This window comes from Oryx dammah, unplaced genomic scaffold, assembly GCF_014754425.2.
Source record: "Oryx dammah isolate SB20612 unplaced genomic scaffold, SCBI_Odam_1.1 HiC_scaffold_20, whole genome shotgun sequence".
NCBI lineage: Eukaryota > Metazoa > Chordata > Mammalia > Artiodactyla > Bovidae > Oryx > Oryx dammah.
Window position 1 is genome coordinate 50,555,393 of NW_024070204.1, and position 12,888 is coordinate 50,568,280.

The 12,888-nt window shown below is 40.8% G+C and overlaps 1 protein-coding gene across 2 annotated transcripts in view; it reads left to right on the forward strand.

Moving 5' to 3' along the window:
• The window catches only part of RAB3C (RAB3C, member RAS oncogene family), a 295,041-nt gene that overhangs the window by 13,116 nt on the left and 269,037 nt on the right, over positions 1-12,888 (forward strand). The window lies entirely within an intron of this gene.

Here is a 12,888-nt window from a genome sequence, read left to right on the forward strand (position 1 = left end):
TCTATAGCAAATCCCTGGAGGCATTTTTCAAGTGCTTAAGTATTTAAAACTAATATAAAACATCTGTAAAATGTTTAAAAAAAAACTTAATGAAGTGAAATGTCTAATGATGAAATTTGCGGGGGTGGGGGCTGGGAAGCACATGTTAATATTAAAAGTTAGTTTTTATTTTCCCCATTGGAGATTTTTAGAGTATTTTACTAGGTGTTTTTATAAGTTTTTTTCCTTTCTTTTTACCACATAGTACATATGTAGTGAAAAGAAATGTCTGTTAATGTATGTCTGCTCTTTTACATATGTCTATTGTTTAGCCTTTTTCTTCTTCTCAGGAAGAGGTATTCTTTATTTTGTGGTTTCAATTTAGACACTGGCCTCTTCTAGCTATTGGGTCCCTTTTTATGGAATGGAGGGAAGTAAAATCTAATAGTGGGTTATTTTTAAAAATGATTGATGAGGGAAGTCCAGGCCACGTTCCACAGAGCCTTGTGTGTGCTGAGAACAGGATTGCTACCTCTTCCTACGTGGTGCCTTCTCCGAGTCTGACAGAGAGCTCTCGGTGAGTTGTATCACTGGTCCTCAGAAGATTCTGACTCCTACCAGAGCAGAGTTAATTGTAACAACGTTTCTCAGAATTCAGCTTTTCTGGGCAGGCTGGGCATTCTAGGGTATAGACTTTCTGTGCCAAGTCAACATTCTGGCGAGATCTGCTGACCCCATCAGTGAAAGAGATGGCCGGTAGATGGCTGATAGAGAGCTCTAGGGTCCCCATGGATACGGGACCCACTGTCAGATTGCTCAGTCTCCTCCTACATACATCCTGAGGTCTTGACAGTGGGCACCTGCCCTGGCTTCCCTGCCAGCACTTGTTAATCCAATAAATTCTAAACCTGACTGATCCAGAGAATCACATGGGGAGCTTTAATAATTTAGATCCCGGCCCCACCTTGAATATTCTAATTTTGCAGAATTCAGGAGGAGTTTCCCAGGTTTGGAAATCTTGGATGTAGTAAAGATTCAGTTTTGTATTCCTAAGTAAAAACATATCCAGCTCTAGAGAGCAGGTGTGTGTGTGTGTATGTTAGTTACTCTGTCGTGTCCGACTCTTTGCAGCCCCATGGACTGTAGCCCGCCAGGCTTCTCTGTTCACGGGATTCTCCAGGCAAGAATACTGGAGTGGGTTGCCATTTCTTACTCTAGGGCGTCTTCCCATCCTTTTACCTCCTGCGTTGGCAGGCGGGTTCTTTACCGCCTGAGCTACCAAGGAAGCCCGAGAGCAGGTATATGAGAACACAATGTCTGGTATTTCTTGCTACCAAGAAATGATGAGAAGGCATATATATTTTATCCATATCTATGAGAAAGTTTTAAAGGATTTTTTACATTTTGTTGCTAAGAGAAAGGCCCTTTCATTTTTATAAATTGACATCTACATTTAGGAAGTGTGAATGTCAAGAATGTTTGATGATTTTTTTATATTTTAGACTTAATTTTGTTTTAAAAGAGCTGTATATGGAGAAGGTGTTGTTTGGCTTTGCAAGGTCTTGGATTTTCAACCAGTCCTCCTGATTGCACCACCTAGAAACATCTAGTGTGATTTACCATCCCAGCTTGCAGATTTTTAACACTGAAAGTTCTGCTGTGTACCATGAAACACCTCAGTTTTGGGCAACAAGAAAGTTGGTGACTCTAGCCACACCCTAGGAGCAAGACACTTGGTGTCTTCAATCCTAAGGCCATTCCAGACTCACCTGGGCTCTGGTCGACTTCCCTAGCAGGCCTAGGATTCCCCTTTCTCCAGTCATGCACTTCCCAGATCCCAAACTTTTGTTGACCTTTCTGTGCTACTTCTCTTTGTCTATCTGGAATTTTACTTTTGTGGATACTTTTTGCATTATTTTAGAGAGGTGTTAGCAAATGATGGAAATAACCATCCTGTATGCAAGATACTGTTTATTTATTGTGGGCTTTAAAATTTTTGTTTCTGTTAAGATAGAATTGAAATATATTGATAACATTGTATAGCTTTAAGGTGTACAACAATTTGACTTGATATGCTTGTGTATTACAGTACAGTCACCACGATCGTGTTAGCTAATACCTCTACATATCGTATAATTATCATTTCTTGTACATGGTGGGAACAATAAGTTCTAGTCTCATAGAGACTTTGATGTTTATAATGCAGTATTGTTGTCTATAATGTTATTGTGGACTTTGATGGTTTATCAATTGCACATCAGATTAGGTGAAACTTTACCTAAAACCTATTCCAAGGCCCCAAAAGAAGAGAGCTTCCCCCTAACTTCTAGGAGTTAGTTCCTAGAGCCCCCTTTCTTTTTAAAATCTGTTAAACTATAGTTGATTTACAATATTATGTTAGTTTCTGTTGAACAGCAAAGTGATTCAATTATATATATATAAAATGCACACATTCTTTTCCATATTCTTTTCCATTTTGGCTTATCATAGGATATTGAGTATAGTTCCTGGTGCTATGCATAGGACCTTGTTCTCTATTTCTGTGAGTCTGTTTCATAGGTAAATTTATTTGTGTCATATTTTAGATTCTACATGTAAGTAGTATCATATGGTATTTATCTTTCTCATTTACTTCATTTACATTGATAATCTCTAGGTCCATCCATATTGCTGCAAATGGCATTTCATCCTTTTTTTTAATAGCTGAGTAATATTCCATTGTGTATATGTATCACATCATCTTTATTCATCTGTTGATGGACACTTAAGTTGTTTCCATGTCTTGGTTATTTTGAATAGTGCTGCTATGAACATAGGGGTACAAGTATCTTTTTGAATTATCGCTTTGTCTGTATATATGCTTGGGAGTGGGATTACTGGACCATATGGCAACTCTATTTTTAGTTTCTTGAAAAACTGCCGTACTGCATCAGCTTACATTCCCACCAATGGTGTTCCCTTTTTCCCCACACCCTCTCCTCATTGTACAGGTTGATTTTCAGTTCTCCAATAATTAGTGATGTTGGGCATCTTTTCACATGCTTGTTGGCCACCTCTATGCTGGAGCTCCCTTTCCCATGCTTTTTTTTTTCACCATTTGCTACTTGGATTCTAGGCTTCCCTGGTGGCTCAGATGGTAAAGAATCTGCCTGCAGTGCAGGAGACCCAGATTTGATCCGTGGGTCAGGAAGATCCCCTGAAGAAGGGAATAGCTACCCACTCCGGTATTTTTGCCTGGAGAATTCTATGGACAGAGGAGCCCAGAGGGCTACATAGTCCACGGGGTCAAAAAGAGTTGGACATGACTGGGCAACTATCATTTTCACTTTATTTGGATCCTTCCCGCTTATTAGCTCACTTTCAATTTCCACAAAAGTCTGGCCACACCCAAGGGTTTCGTGAATTTAGTTAAAAAGAAAAACTCTCCAAAATTACTGGGTGGCAGGCAGTGTCATAGGTTACAGGTCTATGACCCGGTCACGTGACCACTGGCTGCATTCCCCTCCGCACAGTCTCTCCAGACCACAGGACACTTCTGTCTGCACACAGGTATGCACAGTGTCAGCTTCCATCACGGAAAGTGTTTTGATGACTGCTCTTTGTTCCATGCCGTAATAGTAAAATGAGAGAATAAACATAAGGTGTTCATTTCGCTAATTATTAAGCTGTACAGAGTTGGGGTGTTGGGTATCAAAGTCTCTTGCACTCTAAAGTTAGGAAATGAGAGGGATTATGTCCTATAAAATCAAGCATTTCCATTTCAGAGAGCAGCAAGAGTAAGAATTGGGAGGTGAGTGGCTTCTATATCATTCCAACATAAGAGGAATAAGAAAGATGATGGATGTTCTATTCAAGGACTTTACACATGCCAACAATTTTACTTTGATAATGTCACTGTCATTCCTGTTTTCTAGATGAGGAAATTGTAGCTTATGATTGTTAAAACAAAAGCCTTGCCCAAGTTTGTACAAGAAGACCTAGGATTCCTTCTCAGGCAACCTGACCCAAGAGCATGTGCTCTACCTATAGCCACATCACACCAAGAATGTGGAATGCTCCTTTTCACAGATGTGTCTGCTGCACATAACTTCAGAGCTGGTAGTAACGAAGTACAATGGTGTTTCTCTTTTCATGCTTTGATTATAAAGCTTGGGTTACCAGCAGCTAGGTGCTCCCCAGCTCACTAGGACTGCACTAAAGACCCTCTGGCTTCAGCACCCATGAGGATGTGCAGGAGTTACTGGGCTGAGCTCTGCTTCATTGCCGCTGTCAGCACTGAATCGCTGGAGTGGGGAGAGCTTTCCCAGCCACCACGGTTCCCTTCACAGGAGATCATGCTCACCGTCTTCTCTCTGTGATCTGAGCGTCCCCTTCGCCCTCTGCTTCACAGCCCTGTGCAGGCTCTCCCCCACCAGGAACCCTCTGTAACACACCAGGAATCAGGAGTGAACTACAGCTTGGGCTGAGAACACTGGTTCTCTGTGTTTGATACTAATAGGAACCATTTTTAAAGGCTTTGATAAACTTCATTTCCTTTTTCTTGACATTGTGGTAACAAACATCTATAGATTTCAAATGAGGTGCGAAAAGTGTTACAATGAATTTTAAAATATATCAAGTTTAGCTCTTGCCTCTGTTTCAACAGAGGAATGGATGTGTTTTTTTTTTTTTTTTCCTAGAAGTGGGAAAAAGAAGGACCCATACCTCTTTCAGTATTCTCTGTGATTGAAACTTTTGGTTTGATGAAGAGAAGAGTGAAATAGCTGAGCCTGCATGTCTGTAATTCTTTTTTTTTTTTTTATTTTGTTGGCGTAAGTTGATTTACAATGTTATTTTAGTTTCAGGTATACAACATAGTGATTCAGTTATACGTATATTCATTCTTTTTCAGATTCTTTTTCCATTTAGGTTTTGTAGAATATTCAGTAGAGTTCTCTGTGCTATACAGTACATTATAACCCATTTGCTCCAGGTCATGAAGGTTTAGTTAGTACACAGAGAAATCAAGATATCCTATTGAAAAACAGAGACCCCCTTCTACTTCAGCTCTTTTCGAATACTCTTAATTTTGTCTTTAAAATGGGGATAATGGCTTCAAGTTTCCTGTTCAGTATAGAGGAACCTTGAAAGTGGTCACTCCTATCCTCATATAAGAGAAAAGCTGAACAAACTGAAAATTAACAACTCTTCTTAGATACATCAGAGAATTGAGGTCACAGGGGAAAATGCTGCCACCAGACTGGGGAGAATCACAATTTACTGGAATAGAAACCTCCACGGGGATCAGTACTATGGGAGGAAAACCTAAATGTAATTGATGAAGAAAACGTAGCCTGTAGTTGATGAATTGCTAGAGGTGCCACGTGGACAAGGTGGACAAGTCTAAGAGATAAAAACTCCAGGGGGCCTCACACAGTTTTGAATTTTACCTCCAAGAGCTCTGCTAAACTCTCATAGTTAAGGTTGGAAAAAAAATTCCCTTGTGCTTCTATCGGGGGCTGAGGAAAGGTAGCCTTTCTGAAACACACTCAGGACATTCCGTTCCTCCAACACGGGGGTGCTAACAGTTAGATATTGATATCTGGGGGGCAGTGAAAGGATGAGATGTGATAATATTTGTAAAGCACGTAGTACAGCGTCTGTAAGAGCTGTTGTTAGTTATTTTACCATTTTCCTGTGCATCTGCTGTGTGTTATCCACATGTACTAAAGAAGCATGCATGGAATAGAGATCCAGATGCAGTCTGCAAGAATTTCTGTGAAACTGAGCTTGAGGAATATCCTTAAAACTTAGAGCAACTTGCATCTTGGAAGTGTAACTATAATTTGGTGTACCATCATATACATTGCCCAGGAGTCCCATGAAATAGTAATTCATTCCCTTCCAACACAAAGAAAAGAGACAATTTCCCAATGCTACTTTACTTCCTAGGTCCTTTACTTCAGAAACCAGGGTTAGAAAAGCCACTATTTACCCTCTAGTGTCCTGGCAACTTCCAGTTCCCTGGACAGCATCTTTTGAGCTCAGTGGTGATGGGTCTGCAGTGACACGGATAGTGTCTATTGCTTCTCAACTGGCTCTTGCCAGAGCAAACAGTAGCAGACACACAGAGAAATTGTTGGCTGGAGACTGCAAAGTACATCACAGTTACAATCCATTCTAAAGAGACAAACACAGAGGCAGGCAAACCAAGCACAGAGGAGCCCTTCGCCAGGAGAAACCACCAGGGGCCAGGTAACAGGTGTTTGAAAATCCTGTATTTTAATATTTTCCTTCTTGGTTTTTAAAATTTAGTCTTTCCTTTGGAAATCTCAGAAATAATTCCTTTTATTACCCTTTTCTTTTCCCTCAGGTAACAACTGAGATTTGAAACTAATTTATGTATTTCCATACTTCTCATATATAAGGCCCATCCTTACTTTCACTCTTCTAGTTTCAAAGAATTGTATTTCATTTCCTGGATAATTTACCCTCATTCTTCTTCCGATTGACCTTCAGGCTGTTACTAGTAGTAGTAGATGGAACATAGTACAGTTAAAATGACTTCTTCCTGTTCTTCTCATCAGATGCACAAAATGGCTTAGTGTAGTTTAGTTTCTTAAGCACCAAAGGGAATTCCTGCAGATAATTTGGCTTTCTTATTTATTTGGAAAAGATAATGATGCTTTTGAACTGTGGTGTTGGAGAAGACTCTTGAGAGTCCCTTGGACTGCAAGGAGATCCAACCAGTCCATTCTGAAGGAGATCAACCCTGGGATTTCTTTGGAAGGAATGATGCTAAAGCTGAAGCTCCAGTACTTTGGCCACCTCATGTGAAGAGTTGACTCATTGGAAAAGACTGTGATGCTGGGAGGGATTGGGGGCAGGAGGAGAAGGGGACGACTGAGGATGAGATGGCTGGATGGCATCACGGACTCGATGGACGTGAGTCTGAGTAAACTCCAGGAGATGGTGATGGACAGGGAGGCCTGGCGTGCTGCGATTCATGGGGTTGCAAAGAGTTGGACACGACTGAGCGACTGAACTGAACTGAATGTTCAAAACTTCTGAAGTAGACTGTGGTTGCCTGTGCTCGTCAAAGGTAATCTGCTTGGTCCCTGGTCAGTAGGACTTCTGGGGAAACTATAATTGAAATTAAAAATGACACATCAATTAAATATATGATCTGTTCACTTGCTCTTGAACCAAGGCACACCCAGAGGGCCAGCACAGTGCCTTTGCAAGTCACTAACTCCCAGAGGTTAAAAATTTGCTTCAAACTTGCCAAGGTCCTTAAGGACATATTGTAGAGGTCTCATTCATAGATTTATATATTCAGCAGGGTAAAAAAATTGTTATTTGTCTACCAACTTATTAGCATTTTGATTAGCATCTTAAGTGAGTATATATAAAATGCATACTGATTAAACTTAGGAATGAGATCTGGAAGGGATAACTAATATTTTTGATGAAAGGACATAAAGTTATCAGAACAGAACAGAATTGGAAATCAAAACAAGCAAAAGGAAGTGTAATAGAAAACATATAAAGGTTGACACTTTCATTAAAAAGTACATTGCCAAGGCATAGGATCAGGATAGGGGAGACCCGCGTTTTTAACAGTGAATGTGAAAAAAGGTGCTGAACATTTGAGAATTACTTTATTGTTAAGTCAAGTGTGATAGGATATAAGAATATTATACTCTGCACTGACCAGATAAATATCTGGAATATTGTGACCAATTGTAGGAGCCATGCATGGGATTTTGACATCTGCAGAGATGTCAGCTTTAACCCAGATGTGTGGGCTGTTTTGAGCACATCCCATGTGGAACAGGGAGAAGGCAATTACATCCCACTCCAGTACTCTTGCCTGGAAAATCCCATGGATGGAAGAGCCTGGTAGGCTGCAGTCCATGGGGTCACGTAGAATCAGACATAACTGAGCGACTTCACTTTCACTTCTCACTTTGATGCATTGGAGAAGGAAATGGCAACCCACTCCAGTATTCTTGCCTGGAGAATCCCAGGGATGCGGGAGCCTGGTGGGCTGTTGTCTCTGGGGTCGCACAGAGTCAGACACGACTGAAGCGACATAGCAGCAGCAGCAGCAGCAGCAGCAGGTGGAACAGAGGGGCTAGAGAAGCTGAGATTATCCAGTCAGGAGGAGAGGATGCTTATGGAGCTGTGATTCTGACACGTGAAGTTTTTTCAGAGGGTAAATGAGTCAACTCTCTTGATTCCAAGGCAGAACACGTGAACAGAAGCTATAGGGAAGTAGATTTTAACTCAAATTTAGGGAAGGAAATTTTAACAATTGTAGTTGTTCATCAGTGAAGTAGGCTGTTTCATAGCCTAGTGAACTTTCTGTCACTTGATGGGGAGGGCTAGGCTAGAATACCAGCGTTGTGCCAGCAAGAGGGACACTGCGCTAAGTGGAAGGAGGACAACCCTCAGGAGTCTTTCCCACTCTATGATTCTTTTAATTAATTTAAGATTAATACAATTAAAAGGCTTTTCTCATACCTATCTTTTATAAAATACAGTTTGCTCTCTGGGACTTCCTTCATGCCCACTCATGTTTTCATATTTTCCCATGAATGTTTCAGAAACGTTGACATGAGCGTATTTAAAAGGGTAGGCGAACTTACATAGTGACTGTATGTTCCTTTGACATTCGTATGCTGTCAGATTGCTTCATTTTTTATTGGGCTATTGTCGATTTACGTTTTACGTTGCTTTCAGGTGTACAGCACAATGAGTCAGTTATACATATACATATATCCACTCTCTTAGGCTTTTTTCCCCATACAGGTCATTACAGAGTATTGAGTTCCCTGTGCTATAGAGTAGGTCTTTATTAGTTACCTGTTTTGTACTAGTGTGTATATGTCAATCCCAATCATCCAGTTTATCCCTCTCCCCCTTTCCTTCCTGGTAACTCTAAGATTGTTTTCTACATTTGTGACTGTTTCTGTTTTGTAAATAAAGATTGCTTCATTTCTATCCTCGGCAAGATTAGGGCATTCTACTCCATTCTGTATGCCAGGATTTATTTCATTATTCTAAAGTTTCATGAAACATATGCATTCTGAATGCACATCTTTGGGACTCACTGTGAATCTTATGGGGCTTCCCTGGTGATGTAGATGATAAAGAATCTGCCTGCAATGCAGCAGACCAGGGTTTGATCCCTGAAGAAGAGAAGGTTCCCTGGAAAAGGGAATGGCAACCCCCTCCAGTATTCTTGCCTGGAGAATTCTATGGCCAGAGTAGCCTGGTGAGCTACAGTCCATGGGGTCTCAAAGAGTTGGATGAATCCTATTGGGGATATAAATCAGGAAATAGTTTAAAGAAACCACATACCGTCTTCAAGGCCAGCAGGTTGACAGACTCTTCTAGTTAATCCTTTGGAGGATCTAGACCCATGTATCCACCAGCCTCATCCTCGCTCACCCTCTGTACTCCTGCCACCTTAATTGCTGCCACTGCAACTGGTATAATCAGCCTTTAAAATTGAACATCTTCTATTTCTTATGCTGGAGAAAATTCCAGTATGGTTTTCTCTGTGTAAATCTCTGCAGTTACATTTAAAAAGTATATATCATGATGGCATCTATATTTCTGCAGATTTTGGAATTGGTCTAATTTTGGACTAGGACTTGGGATTGATCAGCTTTCTTTATCACATTTTCTTTCAAGGAATCCTAGAAATCCACAGGACTCAGAATCCCACCTCAGGGTAATGGTAGGTAGGTAATCAGGCTGAGAAAATGAGCAGATCTAGAATACACGTAGAGTTGTTTTCCGACTATGGCTTAACTGAACATGCTTAATTCAGAACCTAGTATCTGGGCTAGTTCACATAAAAGGTGGTAAAAAGATCTTAACAAAGACCAACTGCAGGCCTGGTGAAGCTTAGTACCTCCATAAGGGGGGAATCTTAATTGGTGAAAGGCTTATGTCTGTAGGAATAGGAGTGTCAAACGAAACAGTTACCTGGCTTTCTGGGGTGTCACAAATTGTCAGAGCAAGGCATCATTGTTCAAACCAATAGTCAAGAATTATAATCCTATTTTTGTTCTGGCAGACTGCTTGTGTTGGGGGAAGTTTACCTTAGCATGTAGGTTCCTGGGTCAGAAAGGAAAATGATGATACATGCCTGTTTTACTGGCCCAGTTTTTCCCACTGATAAACAATCATAACAGTTGTATTTACTGAAGACATCTGTGTGGTTCCATGGACATAAAATAGAGAAATGCTTAAGCTTATATTTATTAAGAAAGTGTGAAATGCAATCAGAATGTTTACTGTCCTTAAATTTCATAATATATACAGATTTTCTTTTTGCTTTTATTCTTGTTCATATGGTTGTGTTCTCCTACTGGCAGTATTTATAAAAATGGAATACATTATTGCACCGTCTCTTGTTTTCTTTTTCCCTGTTGTTTAACACATACACAGCTCTGACTTCAGCAGCCAATGTGGTCTTAGATGAGACTGAGCACTATATATTGTTTCTAGTGTTCAACTGTCTTCTGGGGCTTTTCTCTTTCAGTTCAGTTCAGTCACTTAGTCATGTCCAACTCTTTGCGACTCCATGGATTGGAGCATGCCAAGCTTCCCTGTCCATCACCAGTTCCCAGAGATTACTCAAATTCATGTCCATTGAGTCGGTGATGCCATCCAACCATCTCATCCTCTGTCGTCCCCTTCTCCTCCTGCCTTCAATCTTTCCCAGGATCAGAGTCTTTTCAAATGAGTCAGTTCTTCACATCAGGTGGCCAAAGTATTGGAATTTCACCTTCAACATCAGTCCTTCCAGTGAATATTCAGGACTGATTTCCTTTAGGATGGACTGGTTGGATCTCCTTGCAGTCCAAGGGACTCTCAAAAGTCTGTAACACCACAGTTCAAAAGGATCATTTCTTCAGTGCTCAGCTTTCTTTATAGTCCAACTCTCACATCCATATATGACTACTGGAAAAACCATAGCTTTGACTAGGTGGGCCTTTGTTGGCAAAGTAATGTCTCTGCTTTTAAATATGCTGTCTAGATTGGTCATGACTTTTCTTCCAAGGAGCAAGCGTCTTTTAATTTCATGGCTGCAGTCACCATCTGCAGTGATTTTGGAACCCCCTAAAACAAAGTCTGTCACTGTTTCCAATGCTTCCCCATCTATTTACCATCAAGTGATGGGACCAGATGCCATGATCTTAGTTTTCTGAATGTTGAGTTTTAAGTCAACTTTTTCACTCTCCTCTTTCACTTTCATCATGAGGCTCTTTAGTTTTCCTTCGCTTTCTGCCATAAGGGTGGTGTCATTTGCATATCTGAGGTTATTGATATTTCTCCTGGCAATCTTGATTCCAGCTTGTGCTTCCTCCAGCCCAGCGTTTCTCATGATGTACTCTGCATAGAAATTAAATAAGCAGGGTGACAATATACAGCCTTGACGTACTCCTTTACCTATTTGGAACTAGTCTGTGGTTCCATGTCCAGTTCTAACTGTTGCTTCCTGACCTGGATACAAATTTCTCAAGAGGCAGGTCAGGTGGTCTGGTATTTGCATCTCTTTCAGAATTTTCCACAGTTTATTGTGATCCACAGTCAAAGGCTTTGGCATAGTCAATAAAGCCAAAGTAGATGTTTTTCTTGAACTCTCATGCTTTTTCGATGATCCAATGGATGTTGGCAATTTGATCTCTCGTTCCTCTGCCTTTTCAAAATCCAGCTTGTACATCTGGAAGTTCACGATTCATGACTGTTGAAGCCTGGCTTGGAGAATTTTGAGCATTATTGTGCTAGGGTGTGAGATGAGTGCAATTGTGCAGTAGTTTGAGCATTCTTTGACATTGCCTTTCTTTGGGATTGGAATAAAAACTGACCTTTTTCCAGTCCTGTGGCCACTGCTGAGTTTTCCAAATTTGCTGGCATATTGAGTGCAGCACTTTCATAGCATCATCTTTCAGGATTTTAAATATCTCAACTGAAATCCCATCACCTCCCCTAGCTTTGTTCATAGTGAGGCTTCCTAAGGCTCACTTGACTTCGCATTCCAGGATGTCTAGTTCTAGGTAGTGATCACACCAACATGGTTATCTGGGTCATGAAGATCTTTTTGGTACAGTTCTTCTGTGTACTTTTGCCACCTCTTTGCCATCCTGATAGAGAGATGATAGAGATGGGATTTCCCTGGTAGCTCAGTTGGTAGAGAATCTGCCTGCAGCACAGGAGACCCAGTTCGATCCCCAGGTTGGGAAGATCTGCTGGAGAAGGAAATGGCAACCCACTCCAGTATTCTTGCCTGGAAAATGCTATGGACCCAGGAGCCTGGTGGGCTGCAGTCCATGCTGTCGCAAGAGGCAGACACGACTTAGCAAGTAAACCACCACCAATAGAAGGAGTACTTATTAATCAGATTTTATAAGGAATGAAAAAAGACTGTCTAGCCAAAGACTTTAGCTAGACAATAGAACTTTCTGCAGTTATGACAGTGTCCTGGACCTGCACTATCCCGTGTTGTAGCCACTGACCTCAAGTAGCTCTTGTGCATTTGAAATGTGGCTAGTGTGGATGAGGAACTGAATTTTTAATTTTATTTAGTTTAAATATAAACAGGCATATGTGACTAGTAGCTACTGTATTAACGAACACAGCAAAGAAGGAGTTCATAGCATCAGCAAAGATAATCGGGTAAATGCACTGATCAGTGGGATTCACCCTTCTAACTGCCTTGTTTCTATATGGAGCCAGATGTCACTTAGAGAATGCAGCAGGATTTTTGATACATGTTAAAATGGTCATCAAAAAAAAGGTGAGGGAAAACCCACCCAGAGGATTTTTAATTGTTATAGAGATGATTCTCTGTTCTGTGCTGGTCTCTTTATACATCTGCCATACAGATTTACCATCGGCTATTTTCATAAG